Below are 16,892 nucleotides of genomic sequence, written 5' to 3'. Positions count from 1 at the left end.
GTAAATAATCCTAACTTTGGATGCCTCAGAGGTCTGTTCTTAGACTTCTTTTTTCTCCATTACAGTAGCCATCCTTGACTGTTTATGGATATTAGTTTTTTTATTTCTTCACATGGTACCAAACACATCTACATATATTCCACAGAAACACAAACACCAGAGCAATAGTGAGAGATTGTACCAAAAAACACAAGAAAAGGCTCTTTGGAAAAAAAAAAAAAAAATTCAGCAGATCACAGACATTCACATTGGAACAGGCTTAAATTTTTCCAAAGGACCACAGAGTTTGTCAAAAAAAAGTTGCTCTGTAACTTTTACCGTGATCATGTGAGGAAAACACAAGGATGGCAGTTAGCGCACCACAAGTCGGATGGGGTAAAATATCAAATTACATCTGTGAAACTGCAATTTCTCCAACAACCCCCTGTAAAACTATTGACATCTGAATAGGGCTAAAAATAGCACCTCTTTTGTCTGGAAGTTAGAGATGACGTACAAATACTACATGTCTTGAACGTCAGGTATTTCAGAGTCTGACCTCTGCACTTTCATCCCCTGAAGCTACTCAAAGTGGAGGGTGAAACTTCTGAAGAAAACACTGTAAAGCACAGATATGATCACTTCAGTGCAGGCACGCACATGTGTGTACACACACACACACACACACACACACACACATTATACTGTAATAAACACTTATTATGTGGCCTTAAGGCTGGTTTATACTTCTGACCCACGGCGCCTGCCTTGTGTGTAGCCATGCATTTATACTTCTGCGTGCTGTTTGTATTGCTCTGCAATAACACTTTTGAAACACTAGCAGGCAGTATGATTTTATGTTTCTTCTCTGGTGTTTTGTTTTATTCTAAACGCTAAAAGTAGCTCAAACTCACTCATTCTGAGGCGGGAACCAGCAGACGTGCAACAACTTTAATCATAAGGTAAACACAAAACAACAGTTTCCATCCTGAGCTCTGGTTGCTTCACGCAACCAGACACTTATAAACCATGGCTCAATCAGGCTTGCAGCTGTCAGCACTGGCCACGATCCTCACCACTACCAAGCCAACCAATCACAGAGCTTGCACTACATGTGACTGCGTCATTTTTTGAGAGATGTGCATCGGCATCAGCAATGGCGAGGGTTATGCGACTGCGCGAAGGCTGCACCAGAGCATTCGCGTGCACTTGACGCAGAAGACACCGAAACCCAACCCTCGCAGAAAACCTGAATGCTAAAAGACCATGTTAAATATTATTTTAAGCGTTTTGATTTATGAGGACACAAGACATGTCCTCATAAACCACCTTAATGTAATGCCTAAATCATACCTATGCCATTATACAATTTTTAAAACCCCACAAACAAGTACACACACACACAGAAAAAGAGAGCTGATGAAGTCAGGAAGTGAGATAACACTGACTATAATCAAACAGAAGCACCTTAGATTGATTTATGGCCATAATAAGACTAACAGAGAGCACAGGGACAATATAAAATGTTGCTACATTTCCTGAGAGGCTTTGTTTGTCTCCTCTACAGACAGATGCATCCCTCCTCCACAGAAATACAGAAAAAACACATCATCTGTCTTATAGAGAAATACACCACTCTGGTGAATAAACCACTGGCAAGGCAAGAATTTTAAAAGCAAGTAGACCTTGGTGAAATAATGTGGACCTCTGTGCATACTTATAAATGTAAGTTCTCCATTGCATTTTACAATAAATTAGACAAATATATGGGGAAAATATACAGAATTTCAAAAATACAGCATAAACGGAATTACAGGGGTTGAAAAGAAGATACAAAAAGGATAATATACGCCTAAAATGACATTAATTCACAATACTTATCGTTTCAAAGCAGCTTTACAAAAGGTGCACATTATTTTATTACAATTAAATTGGAAAAAGTTAAGGTTATTAGTTACCATAATGTTGTTAGTTACTAATAACTTTAACTAATTAACTAGTGACTAGCTTTTAAAAGTGAAAGTTGTTATATATAATCATAAGCTAACCTGCAGTTTAATATAGGCAGGGTGCAAATTATACATGAATTATACACGATTGTGGGGTCAAGTTTTTCGATTATGTTCGGTAATATGCCTCAGTGAACCATTCATTCATTCATTCATTTTCTTTTCAGCTTAGTCCCTTTATTAATCCGGGGTCACCACAGCGGAATGAACCGCCAACTTTTCCAGCATGTTTTTTTATGCAGTGGATGCCCTTTCAGCTGCAATCCATCTCTGGGAAACTCAGTGAACCAAATTTATATATTTAAATCAAATATATCTAATTTATTAATCAAATTTGCTACTATGTTTTCAGTGTTTTGAGGGATATTAAGGGGTTCTCAATGACATTTCTGGTATTAAATAAACCTATTAATAGATGACAGTTTAACCTAGTGTAGTGCTGTCGCCTCAAAGCAAGAAGGTCGCTGGTTCGAGCCTCGGCTGGGTCAGTTGGCGTTTCTGTGTGGAGTTTGCATGTTCTCCCTGCGTTCGCGTGGGTTTCCTCCGGGTGCTCTGGTTTTTCCCACAGCACAAAGATATGCGGTACAGGTGAATTGGGTAGGCTAAATTGTCCATAGTGTATAAGTGTGGATGAGTGTATATGGATGTTTACCAGAGATGGATTGCAGCTGGAAGGGCATCCGCTGCGTAAAACATATGCTGGATAAGTTGGCGGTTCATTCCGCTGTGGCGACCCCAGATTAATAAAGGGACTAAGCCGACAAAAAAAAATGAATTAATGTATGTTTTACTTCCATGTGCAAGGCAGATGCTTTTTTTTTTTTTTTTACAAGAAACATGCTTTGTTAACATTTACGCTGTCTGTTGGTTCTTTAGATTTGCCAGTTTCAAACATATTAACACATTTTTTTTTTTTTTGGCACAAAGTAGGGATGGGCAATGTCATACAACTTGGCATTGTACAATGTCTAATGTGAAACATTGCGATGGTAGTGGTGAAGAACTTATTATTTATGAATAATCAATTAATTTATAACAAATTATTTATTTGTAGCCTATACCGTTTTATCTACCTGACCCGCATGGTCTTTATTTTACCCATAACCAAATCATAAATAAAATCATTAAATAAAGATAAGTTGCACACAAATTACCACCTGTCAATCACTTTTTCCGTGTTCTGCGTTACCAAACTTGGTTGGTAAAACAGTTGCACAACCAACAGGAACCAACCAACAGTATCTGAGGTTTCCCTAAAATTACTAAGTACAAGAGCGAGAGTGAAAGATTGAAGCAGTGTGCTGACGCTGTGACACATTACCTCATTGATTCAAAAGACCGAAAAGTCGTTAGATAGAGAAAAGATTAATTAAATATCACATTTAACAACTATAGTGAAACGCGATTCAGTGGTACATCCTTGATAAACTGTCCGAGGTGCTCTCTGGGATTTTGTGCTTAAAACACCTGCTGACTGCTGGAGCGCATCTGATGCCTGTGTGTGTGTGTGTGTGTGTGTGTGTGTGTGTGTGTGTGTGTGTGTGTGTGTGTGTGTGTGTGGTCATGCGATGTGCGTTTTCAGTGGTGTAGTGTGGAAGGACGGCTTTTCTGAAATGCTAGGTGAAACGCCAGGGTGGACATGGATCATTTTTATTCTAAAATGCCATTTTAAAACTAAGACGAATTAGTGTAAACACTAAATGGGGCCTACGTGTGTATTTTTCGTGAATGGTTTGCTGCAGCGACAAGGGCGGGGCGGAGGACATCGGTGATGACATCGTCTATTGACCCAACCCTAGCGCAAACATGCATTCACAATAGTATGGACCATTACAGGGGTGGTCAAAAGTATATTTAAGTTATCTATTATTATAATTACTAATATTTCTTAACTACTAAAGGGCTTGATCAGTGTTACATGATCAGTGTTATCCTCCATTCTTTTCTTACCACTACAGGTAAACACACAGGCATTTTGAACCACGAACTTTAGCCTTTAGCAGCCAGGGGTCAAATAGCTGCTGATTCCCAGTTTACCCACACTGTCTTACAACGTCACCGGATCACATATCTTCTGCTCACACACCCATGAAAACACACACACACTCACACAGGCTGAGTTTCCATGTTTTATGGGGACTGTCAATAGATATCAAACTACTTCATTCAAAATGAGCTGAAACAACACAACTCTTGAGGTTTTTGGAGGAACAAGTTAATTGTTTAATCTACTTGAATTTGTAAAAACTAATTAGTTAACTTGATTCTTTCGTGTTACCCCAACACAAACCGATTGCGTGGAACCCAGCATTTTTACAGTGTACAGTAAATCCAATATTTTTCCAACAACTACCTATCTATCTATCTATCTATCTATCTATCTATCTATCTATCTATCTATCTATCTATCTATCTATCTATCTATCTATCATCTATTAGGGTTTAGAAAATGGTGACAAAATATGAACTCGGTTCTACACAGTCATCCAAAAGTAATCTAGTCTGTTAGTATGACATTATTTACACAACTATACCAATACTTCGTAGTGTCTCAAATGTTTTCGATAATCGTGAAAGCTTTTATTAGGATTTATTGTTTTATCACTATATAGCACTAATCTGCCAGTGAATAGATTACTTCAACAGGGATAATAAAATTTTGTGTATTGCTTTATTACATACAGTATGAATGTTCAGAGTAAACAAATGTTTTAAAACATTTTATTGCAAACTGATTGTAAAGTATAAAAGGTTACACTTTACAATAGGGTTATTAATCATTGATCACCAACGGTACATTTTGATTTTATGGCAATTTTAACATTAGTCAAATTAACAAATGGCAACAAATATTGTACAGTATTAATGAATAATAGGTCTACAAATAGCACTATTTTCAATCAATATTTGTATCATAAATGTTAATTATATATGTAAAAGTATTATGTATAAATATGCGTAAATATATGTATAATATATTAAAAATTCATTTCACAGAAATTACTATAATTCATACTTTATATCACTATCAGAATATAAGATGACTTACATTGTGATAAGACAGACAGACAGACAGACAGACAGACAGACAGACAGACAGAAAGACAGACAGACAGAAAGACAGACAGACAGATAGATAGATGATAGATAGATAGATAGATAGATAGATAGATAGATAGATAGATAGATAGATAGATAGATAGATAGATAGATAGATAGATAGATAGATAGATAGATAGATAGATAGATAGATAGATAGATAGATAGATAGATAGATAGATAGATAGATAGATAGATAGATAGATAGATAGATAGATAGATAGATAGATAGATAGATAGATAGATAGATAGATAGATAGATAGATAGATTTCAGAAGAGATCAACATTTCAGGAATTATTATCCATATTGAAGATATTTTGTCCCACCAAATAAGGGAAACTGACACCACACACACGGCCTGGTTAGACCCCATCAGGTTTTATTTTTACATACTTAAAGCACAGAGATTTTTTCTACACATTCTTTTTAAATATCTCAGCAATAGCAGTCATTTTTCCTCAAAAAATAAAAAAAAATAACAAACGGCATCAGCATTAATTCAAATCACCTCCATGTCCACACACACAAACACACACATACACATGGAGCAGATTAGGACTAATCCTGCGGAAATGTCTCTATCAGTGGAGCAGCAATAGAAAATACTGCCTACTGGTCACCTAATAATTCATTTTATATTTGTAAAAAAACACTGAACTATACAATAACACCTACATAACACCTATAACACGTACAAAAACACTGAACTATCATCTGTAGCGCAATGTATAAAGTGATGACAAAACAGGTTAATTTTGCTCACAATTTAAGATTATACGGCTGAACGGCACTAAATGCCATCAGTCTGGAGACATTTTACAGTATTTCTCTGCTGCAATTGGGATATCACAAAAACTAACCACAAAAAAGCCAAAGCAAAGCAATGACTATCAAGCGTTTATGATCGGAAAATTGGTAAACACATGCGGGCATTTCTCCTTTCTTTCCGTTTACTGAACTAGTTTGCAGTAACAAGAGACTCATTAGAAAAAAAACAAATGGCCAACCAAAAACTAACTCATGGATATACCAAGAGAGGCCAACCCAAATGTGAGTCCCATCTCAGACTCAATACACTATAATTATGGTGTAAATACAGCACTACAACATACAAAAGAAAAAGATCAGCTTAGAATATCACTCACCAAATTTACAATGTTTTGATCAGCTGTAGTTTGAAAATACGCCAATCTTTTCTCCTCTGAGGGCTTATTATGCGGCATCTGTGGCCATCTTGTGGATGAACAACGTCAACCGTCTTTGCTCTGCTCAGTATGACAGGCTGATGGATGCCGACTGGGTGTATCTCTGAAATTATAAATATTTAAAATAGGCACTGTTCTTATAAATAAACTGCATAGTAGCAATCCAAACAACTACATTCTGACCTGAAAAAGCCTTAAAGGTACATTATGTTGTCCAACAGCAGCAATATTTGTCAAACTATCGTGGGTTTGTTGATCTGCTGTCACTCTGTGTTGGCGGAGTATTACAGTAGGGTAAGCAAGCTGTACTAGTGCTGATAATGCAAAATATCACACGTCTATCAGCCAATCAGATTCGAGAACCAGACAGAACTCCAGGCGGGAACCTTGGGCTCATCTATCTCCGAGCTCAATGTTCTCTTCTGGGACAGCATGCCCCTGCTATCATAGTCGAACATTATCTAAGTGTGAACTCTTGAAAATGCAATCAGCTAAATAGACTTTAGCGCTTATTTAGTTGTTCAAGAGTAAAATGAGATGAAAATCCGTTAACACGCAGCAGGTGAGCGCAGAAACTCCATTGAAAATACTGGGGTAAAATAAATGTTCGTATTTTAAAGATATGTCGCGGGAAATTTTTATGCAGTGCTTTGTACAATATGAGACCCACTTTATAGCATATAAAAATCAGGCAGTGAAGATGAAGATAACAGATTTTTAAGGAAAACAGACCTTAAACGTGCCGATATTGTAACAACATACAGTTCACCAGAAGCGTTTGACGCAGGTTACTACAAAATTAAAAGTCCTTCTGCATATACCCTATTCCTGGGAGTGTAAATAAACATTTTACACACTAAAACATCAAAAAATGTATGAAAAAAACCTCTAGAGCACTAATTAAAGAAATCAACAACATTTTATTTCTAAATCACCTTTAAAAACAACACACAATCATGACAAAACAAGTAAATCATCTTCCTCATTAGTTCATCATCATCAATCACCTGTATAAAAATAAGACAAACTGAATTGAACGTCGCGATGCCAAAGAGCAAAGGGTTAATTCGATTGGATGAATGATGTAAGTCTATTGTGACAACAAAGGCCGGAGTATCATCGTTTACGTCCGTCATGCGGTTTCCTTCACAATGACTCTAGAGCATTAGCTTAGCCTACAATACAAGCAGCCTCAGTGGTAATCTCGGCTAATGCTATATCATTAGCCTTAGTGAGAATTAACAGTCTGTTCAGCATTAGGGCTTTGTGTGCTGAAGTTTGAGAAAGTGTATACTGTGGCACATCTAATGGCTCTCCACTGTTTTAAGTGTAAACAGCTAGGCTAGCTGTTATGGGTGCTGGGAAATTAATCAATAGCATGAGCTGTATGGTTCACTGAAGCATACAATAGGGGCCACCGACTACTAGCCAGACCTGTGTTTTACAGCATACCTATTAGAGTGCCAAAATGTAAACACAACATTAAAAATGGCCGGTAAAAATACAACAACTGTGAAAACGCTAACATTAAAAAACTCTAGCCTCTTAACAGTGAGTTTCCATAATATATAGGGTGAATAAACATAAACCTATGTTCCCAGAATTCCCTGCATGACACTTTTTATGTTTTGGTTGACATTACTATGGTTTTATGTACATTAGAGTCTTATGTTACATCTAAAGTGGATAAATAATGTTTATTCCATTACTTTATTTGTGTGTGTGTTACCATGATGGTGTTTAGCAGTTGTGTGAATGACACGGAGCACCTTCATGTATATAGTATTCTTCTTCTCTGCTTATGGGAAAAGTTTGGATGATTTGGTTTATATGACTTACTCATCTACACATGCTTATATGGCTGTTTTTATCTATTTACGTCAAAACAGTGGTGTATTAACCTTATAAACTAATGAAATATACTAATTTACCATAAAATTTATTTTACGGTTTGTACCGTATTTTTTAACGGTAAGATACTTTTACCGTAAATGTGACAGATTTTTTAACAATTTATCAGTAAACCCCCAGACTAACAAGAAAATCGTTTACTCCATTATCTATAATTATTTAAATATGCTAATATACCATTAGAATTTTATATTTTTTTATGGCTTGTACCATATTTTTAACAATAAGATACTGGAAACCACAGCTGCTGTTTTTTGTCAATTTTGTAGATTCATATATATTTTTTTTTACAATGAGCCCCAAAACGAACAAGTAAATCATTAACGCCATTATCTATAATTAATGAAATATGCTAATTTAACATAAAAAAATTAAATTTATGTTATGGTTTGTACCATATTTTTAACAGTAAGATACTGGAAACCACAGCTGCTGTTTTTTACCATAAATTTTACAGATTTTAAAATTCTTTTACAGTTAAACTAAACACAAACAAGAAACTAATTTACTCTATTACCTATAATTAATAAAATATGCAAAATTGCAATACAAATTGTACATTTTTTATGGTTTATACCGTATTTTTAACGATAAGATACTGGAAACCACAGCTGCTGTTTATTGTTACCGTAAATTTTACAAATGTATTATTTCTTTAACAGTGAATGTCAACACGAACAAGAAAATCATTGATACCTTTATCTATAATTGAAGAAATATGCTAATTTACCATTATAATTAGAAATGTATTTTATGGTTGTACCGCATTTTTTAACAGCAAGATACCAAAAACCACAGCTGCTGTTTATTTACTGTAAATTTTACAGTTTTTTTTACCTCTTTAACAGTAAACCCCAACACAAACAAGAAAATCATTTACTCCATCACCTATAATTAATTAAATATGCTAATTTACTATAACAATTTGAAAAAAAAATGGTTTGTACCATATTTTTACAGTAAAATACTGGAAACCACAGCTGCTGTTTTTTGTTACCGTAAATTTGACAGATTTATTGTTTCTTTAACAGTGAACCCCAACACAAACAAGAAAATCATTAACTCCATTATCTATAGTAATTGAAATATGCTAATTTACCATATTAGTAACAAGTTTCTTTTATGGTTATACCGCATTTTTAACGCTAAGATACTGAAAACCACAGCTGCTGTTTATTTACTGTTAATTTTACAGATTTTTTTTACCTCTTTAACAGTAAACCCCAACACAAACAAGAAAATCATTTACTCCATCACCTATAATTAATTAAATATGCTAATTTACTATAACAATTTGAAAAAAAAATGGTTTGTACCATATTTTTACAGTAAAATACTGGAAACCACAGCTGCTGTTTTTTGTTACCGTAAATTTGACAGATTTATTGTTTCTTTAACAGTGAACCCCAACACAAACAAGAAAATCATTAACTCCATTATCTATAGTAATTGAAATATGCTAATTTACCATATTAGTAACAAGTTTCTTTTATGGTTATACCGCATTTTTAACGCTAAGATACTGAAAACCACAGCTGCTGTTTATTTACTGTTAATTTTACAGATTTTTTTTTGCTTCTTTAACAGAGAACCCTTACACAAACAAGAAAAATCATTTACTCCATCACCTATAATTAATTAAATATGCTAATTTACCATAAAATTATATAAAAAAAAAAAAAGATTTGTACCGTATTTTAACAGTAAGGTACTGGAAACCACAGCTGCTGTTTTATGTTACCGTAAATTTGACAGATTTATTATTTCTTTAACAGTGAACCCCAACACAAACTAGAAACTCCATAATCTATAATTAATGAAATATGCTAATTTGCCATTATAGTTACAAATTTATTTTATGGTTATACCGCATTTTTAACGGTAAGATACTAAAAACCAAAGCTGCTGTTTTTACAGTAAATTTTGCAACTTTTTTTTTATTCTTCAACAGTGAACCCCATACAAACTCATTTACTTCATTATCTGAGCAATATTAGCTGGCTATATTCTGATTTACAATCACTCGGGGGTCACATAAACACACTAATTTCTCTTCATAATCTTATTTTACATTCCTAATATATACCCAGTAACTAAATCCAACTACTAGCTTAAAAAATAAGCAACAAGCAGCTAATTACAAGTTTTTTAATCTAAAATCATAGTTAATGGTTTGGTAATAGCAAGAATTGTAACTTAAACTAAAGCATGAGCTTACAGTATCTTTTCATCCTGAAATGTAAGGAATATTTTTCTCAAAACTGGCTACAAAAAAAAATAAATAAATAAAATCTGCTAGAATGGCCTGGCCAATCACCGAGTCTGAAACCAATTTTAAAAAAAGAACTAGAAATCAGAGTTGATTTGAGATCCTTTTTCAACATTATTTAAGTCTGGAATAAAAAATAAAATCATACCATGAGTAATGTATGTGGCTCCAATCACCATACAAAAGGCATCTGGTAGCTATCATTACCAAAAAGCATTTTACACAAGGAACTAAATATATTTCAGAAGTTCTTTTCAGGGTTGGGGGTTCATTCATTCATTCATTTTCCTTCGGCTTATTCCCTTTTTTATCAGGGGTCGCCACAGCGGAATGAACCGTCAACCATTCCAGCATATGTTTCACGCAGCAAATGCCCTTTCAGCCACAACCCAGTACTAGGAAGCACCCATACACACACATACACTACGACCAATTCACTTCATTCAATTCACCTATGTCTTTGGACTGTGAGGGAAACCGAAGATAAGCACTGAGAAAAACACATATTCAATGCTCATTTTACTTGCTGTAGCACAAGCGCGCACACACACACACACACACACACACACACACACACACACACACACACACACACAAACAATGTTGGACCTGACAAATCCTCATGTAGATTTTGTGCATCCATTTCATCCTCGAGTCCTCATCACTGCAAAACAGCATAAATTCTGCCCTGCACTTACGGTGAGACATGAGATACTTTACTGCTGTAAATCATTGATGTCTTATGCTGCGGGCGCTCACTCTCCTTCTCGTGCCTTAACATTATTTTTTAATTCAAACTTTTAATCTAAATAAGGCAGAGTCTCGAGACCACCTCTGAACGCAGAGCCCAGGCCATATTGCAGCCAATCAAAGCCCGCGCAGGGGAATGGCTGTCAGTTTGAGCGAGCTGATTGGTCGAGCCATACAGTCACCACTGTCAACAAAGGAATTGACTGGCTGCTGCTGTGTAGGACAAAACTCTGATGTTGAACTGTTTACAGCAAGCCATGAGAGAGAGACAGAGAGAGAGAGAGAGAGAAAGAGAGAGAGAGAGAGAGAGAGAGAGAGAGACGAGAGAGAGACGAGAGAGAGAGAGAGAGAGAGAGAGAGAGAGAGAGAGAGAGAGAGAGAGAGAGAGAGACGAGAGAGAGACGAGAGAGAGAGAGAGAGAGAGAGAGAGAGAGAGAGAGAGAGAGAGAGAGAGAGAGAGAGAGAGAGAAATAGAGAGACGAGAGAGGGAGGGGGAAAATATGTTGAGGTGGATTAAACAAAATGCATTTTATGAGCTTGGGATAAGAGGACTAAAAGAGGCCTTAAGCAGACCATGTACATACATATAATCAAGGGAAAGTAGATGCATTTCAAAAGGCCATTTGTATGTGGTGTTGCTTTAGTTATACAACAATAGCATCCAATCCAAAAGAGGAAACAAGAGGCACACTGCAGTGTGACAGTTTGACATCAATTTGTAGAGTTGTTTGTTTAGTGTTTGTTTTATAAAACTTATTTGGAATAAAAACTGTTTGGTCTTTGTAATCTAGCATTTAAATGTTACATTCAATAGCATGTTCGTATAATTTTGTTAATAAAATAAATACATTTTAAGATGGCAGCACTGTCGCACATACACACACCTGCTTTATAAGATATACCTGTACAACTGCTCGTTAATGCAAATTTCTAATCAGCCAATCACATGGCAGCAACTCAATGCATTGGGCTGGCCTGAGTATTTCAGAAACCGCTGAACTGCTGGGATTTTCATGTACAACCATATCTAGGGTTTACAGAGAATGCTTTGGAAAAAAATAAAATATCCAGTGAGTTGCAGTTCTGTGGGCGCAAATTTTTGATAAAAAACAGAAATGTGCGCACATCTAGAAAAATCTTGAAGGCAGGTGCACGATCAAAAAACAAACATAAGTAGCAAAAGATTCAAAGTAAATCGGCACACTGCCACTTTAGCTCTCAAAAAATTTTATTTAGTCAAAATTACAAAAACACTACGTTTCGACCGACATGGTCTTCATCAGGTGTTGATGGTCCTGATGAAGACCATGTCGGTCGAAACGTAGTGTTTTTGTAATTTTGACTAAATAAAACTTTTTGAGAGCTAAAGTGGCAGTGTGCCGATTTACTTTGAATCTTTTGCAAATTATTGATGCCAGATGTCAGAAGAGAATGGCCAGACTGGTTCGAGCTGACCCAGATAGCAAAGAATTCTAGCCCAGATTTGGCATAAATCTGGCACAGCAGGCATTCATCCAGCACTGGTATACAGCATGTAGGCCAAACATGACCCGGATTTGGCAGAGGTGGCATCGTCTTTAAGGCGGCACACAATACTTGGGCCAGATATCAAATGTAGTATTGGGCACAGATGCTAACAATGGATATGTGGGCCATGTAAGTTTGGCCTATTTTGACCCACATTTAAAATACACTTTTTATTATTTTTGAATAAAGGAAAAAAAAAATCTACCAATCAGGTCGATTCGAGAAAAAGCACACCAATAGCGCATCTAAAAGGTAAGGCTTTATGGGTTTATCAATTTCATTGCAGTCGTGACACACCAACATATCTGGCCCAGTTATGGGTTATTAAATTGACTGAGACTTGGCCCAGATATGGTCCATGTTTGGCCCTTGTCTGGAAGCCAGACTTGGTCCAGTCATGTACTTAATTCACTGCAGCATGTGGGCCAAGCAATAGCTGGTTGTGTGGGCCAGAGATATTTAGCTATGTGGGGATAGATAGGCAACAGTAACTCAAACAACCACTCGCTACAACTGAATTATGCCGAAGAGCATCTCTGAGCACACAACACGTCCAACCTTAAGGCAGATGGGCTACAGCAGCAGAAGACCACACCGGGTGCCCCTTCTGTCAGCTATAACAGGAAACTGAGGCTGCAATTCACACAGGCTCACCAAAATTAGACAGTTGAAGATGGGGAAAACATTAAATGAATTATTAATATTAATGACAGATTAACATTTAAAGGGCACCTAGGTTACCCCTTTTTTCAGATTTAATATAAGTCTTTTGCGTCTCTAGAATGTGAATATAAAGTTTCAGATCAAAATACCCATCAGATTTTTCATTATACCTTTTACAAGATGCTGTTTTATACTGATTTCCAGCAGGGAGTGGTTTTGTCGTACTGCGCCTTTAAGCTTTTTCTTTCCCGCCCACTATTTCTACATGCCTCCTCCCTCAGCTGCGTCAGACAACAGACAGACTTAAAGGAAGAAGGTCTCACGTAGCGTTTGTGAGATACTACAGTAAGAACTAACCTTTACTAATCAGTATTGTGAAGTTGCATTGATGAGTCACACACAATATCGTTACAAAGTTAACGCGCGCGCACACACACAAACACACACACCGCAGATGATACACACACACACACACACACACGCAGGCAGGCAGGCAGACAGACAGAGCGCGCTTAGCCTAGTTAAGGCTAACCTCAAGTGTGGATATCTGTTATGCTAATGTACAAAATAAACCTGATTTAACTTCCACAAACCGGGATTGAAGCGTCTTCTTTTATAGTTGTTCTGACACGCGGCTGTGCTGATGAAGTAAAGCTGAAGTAAAACGCTGTAATTAATTACACACATACTCTGTTTCAAAACACTTTAAACATGTGAAACTTACTCGTAATCACATTTGATGATGATTGCTGATCCTAGCGAACAGAACAGACCTTTTGTTCCCGGTTGCTTTGCGTATGTTTGCCTGGTCTTGTTGACATATACACGCGACTACCTGAACATGTTAATGCGCGCAGCTGTCAATCAATTCGGTGGGCGGGGGATCGCACACCTACGTAATGGTGCGATCGATTTGAAAACAGCTCCAATTGGCCGACCCTTTTTTTGTAGTTAAATTGAAAAAAAAGGACTGGGTGTGTTCATATCACCCCATGTATGACGGTCTATACACTATACCAGCACACAGATCTGTCCAAACTGCTTGAAGAGTAGATTTTTTACCTTAGGTGCCCTTTAAGTCTTTGAGCTGTTTGTAAACCTAAATTATTAAAATCAGTAGATTGATTTGTACTTAAAATGTATGATTTGACTTTTTAGGTTGCCTTCTTAACTTTCACTGCATCAGCAGTGCTTATTTCTGCCTTGTCAGTGCATTTAAATTGATTACATTTCTGATAACGATGATAATCTCCGAGTCTTCAACAGAGAAGTGAACTCGAGCACAACTAGGAATGCTCGAAACAGTTCAACGAGTGTGTATGTCCTCAACAAACCCTTTTCTCAGCCGCTGTGTTCATGCCCTCATCAGAAAACTTTTTAACGTCTCCAAGCGGGGTGTTAAATTAGCCATGAGGTATTTCTGGTTCTATCATACATGTTTTACGCTGCCTCATAGTCACAACCATTCAATTTTAATAGCCACTAAGGTCTTTACCTTTTCGTTTTGTACCGTGTAACATCTAGCACGAGACAAAAGACCAAAAGAGGAGTCAATATATCATTAGAAGAGGATAAGATCAGATTATATGAGCATTAAAATCAATCTGAATTGTCCACCCGATTAGTGGAGCATTCTGAGCATCTAACGCTAATCACAACAGCTTATGGATCATGTACTGATTTCATTATCATCCTCAGTGGTGTTGTAAGATTGTCCTGGGATAAGTTAATCTCCTGAAGGCCTTCCTCAATCCGCTGGCCCAAATGGCAATCAGCATGACCTTAATTAGGTGTTTATGCTACACAGACTCCAATGAAATTCCTTTACTTAAATCACAGAAATGTATTAGTTTATAGATACAAATGGTTATAGTCAGTAATTAATTTAAATATTTGATCATTACAATACAAATAAAAAATGTATAAAAATGTTTTTATAAAAATGTAAATTGCCTAAAATATTCAAATGACATTCAAATTAATAAAGAAACGTATTCATTTAACATATTTTATTTATTGTTGAAATTTCAAACGAATTAATTGCATTTATTTTTAAACTAATTTATTGTGTTTTTTGTGAAAAGTTTGTCACACAAACATCAATGAAATTTCATTACTTAAATCACGTATATTTGTTGTTATATAGATACAAAATGGTTATAGTCCATCATTAATTTCATATTTAAATGTTTGATCATTTCGTAACAAATAAATAAATATATCAATTTAACATATTTTATTCATTGATGAAATTTCAAATGCTTTTTAAAATAATTTAATATGATTATGAAGTTCACTTAGAAATATGTGCCACACAGACTTCAATTACATTAATTTACTGAAATCACTGAAATGTTTTATTATATAGATACAAAGTGGTTATAGACAGTAATTAATTTGAACATTTAATCATTTCAATTCAAACTAAAAATAAATAAAATGTTTTTATAAATTGTATATTGCTAAAAATTCTAATGATATTCAAATAAATTAAAAAATACATTCATTTAACATATGTATTGATTAACTTTCAAATGTTTTATTTTTTTGAAAATAAATTTATTGTGATTTTTGTGAAAAGTTCACTTTGTGCCACACAGACTTCAATTACATTTATTTACTTAATTAAATCACAGAAATGTATTATTTTTAGATACAAAGTGGTTATAGATAGTAATTAATTTTAACATTTAATCATTTCAATTCAACTAAAAATAGATAAAATGTTTTTTTTTAATTGTATATTGCTTAAAATTCAAATGATTCATTCATTCATTCATTTTCTTTTCGGCTTAGTCCCTTTATTAATCCGGGGTCGCCACAGCGGAATGAACCGCCAACTTATCCAGCAAGTTTTTACGCAGCAGATGCCCTTCTAGCCGCAACCCACGTCTGGGAAACATCCACGCACACACACACACACACACACCACACACACACACACACACACACACACACACACACACACACACACACACACACATACACTACGGACAATTTAGCCTACCCAATTAGCCTGTACTGCATGTCTTTGGACTGTTGGGGAAACCGGAGCACCCAGAGGAAACCCACGCTAACGCAGGGAGAACATGCAAACTCCACACAGAAACGCCAACTGAGCCGAGGCTCGAACCAGCAACCTAGCGACCTGATTGCTGTGAGACGACAGCACTGACATTCAAATGATATTCAAATTAATTTAAAAAATACATTAATTTTTACATATTTTATATATTGATTAACTTTAAAATGTTTTTTAAAGTAATTTATTGTGATTTTTTTGAAAAGTTCACTAAGATATTTGTGCCACAAAGACTCTAATGAAATGTATTTAGTTAATTAAATTATTTTCAATTTCAATTTAAACTGAAAAAAATTACAAATGTTTTTATAAAAACGAATATTGCTTAAAATATTTAAATGATATTCAAATTTTTTTAAAAATTACATTCGTATAACTTATTTTATTTACTGATGT

General features: G+C 35.5%; 1 protein-coding gene across 11 annotated transcripts in view; it reads right to left on the bottom strand.

Moving 5' to 3' along the window:
* stat5a (signal transducer and activator of transcription 5a) overlaps window positions 1-16,892 on the bottom strand; it is a 199,059-nt gene that overhangs the window by 152,068 nt on the left and 30,099 nt on the right. For 4 of the 11 annotated variants that reach the window (XM_087242303.1, XM_087242305.1, XM_087242297.1 and 1 more), the window contains exon 2: window positions 6,235-6,397. The gene's annotated coding sequence lies outside the window, so the exon portion shown is untranslated. 11 annotated transcript variants of the gene reach the window in all.

Source organism: Danio rerio, chromosome 3 (genome assembly GCF_052040795.2).
Source record: "Danio rerio strain M-AB ecotype USA chromosome 3, GRCz13ab, whole genome shotgun sequence".
NCBI classification, from domain to species: Eukaryota; Metazoa; Chordata; class Actinopteri; order Cypriniformes; family Danionidae; genus Danio; species Danio rerio.
This window is presented reverse-complemented; position numbering and strand designations above follow the sequence as displayed.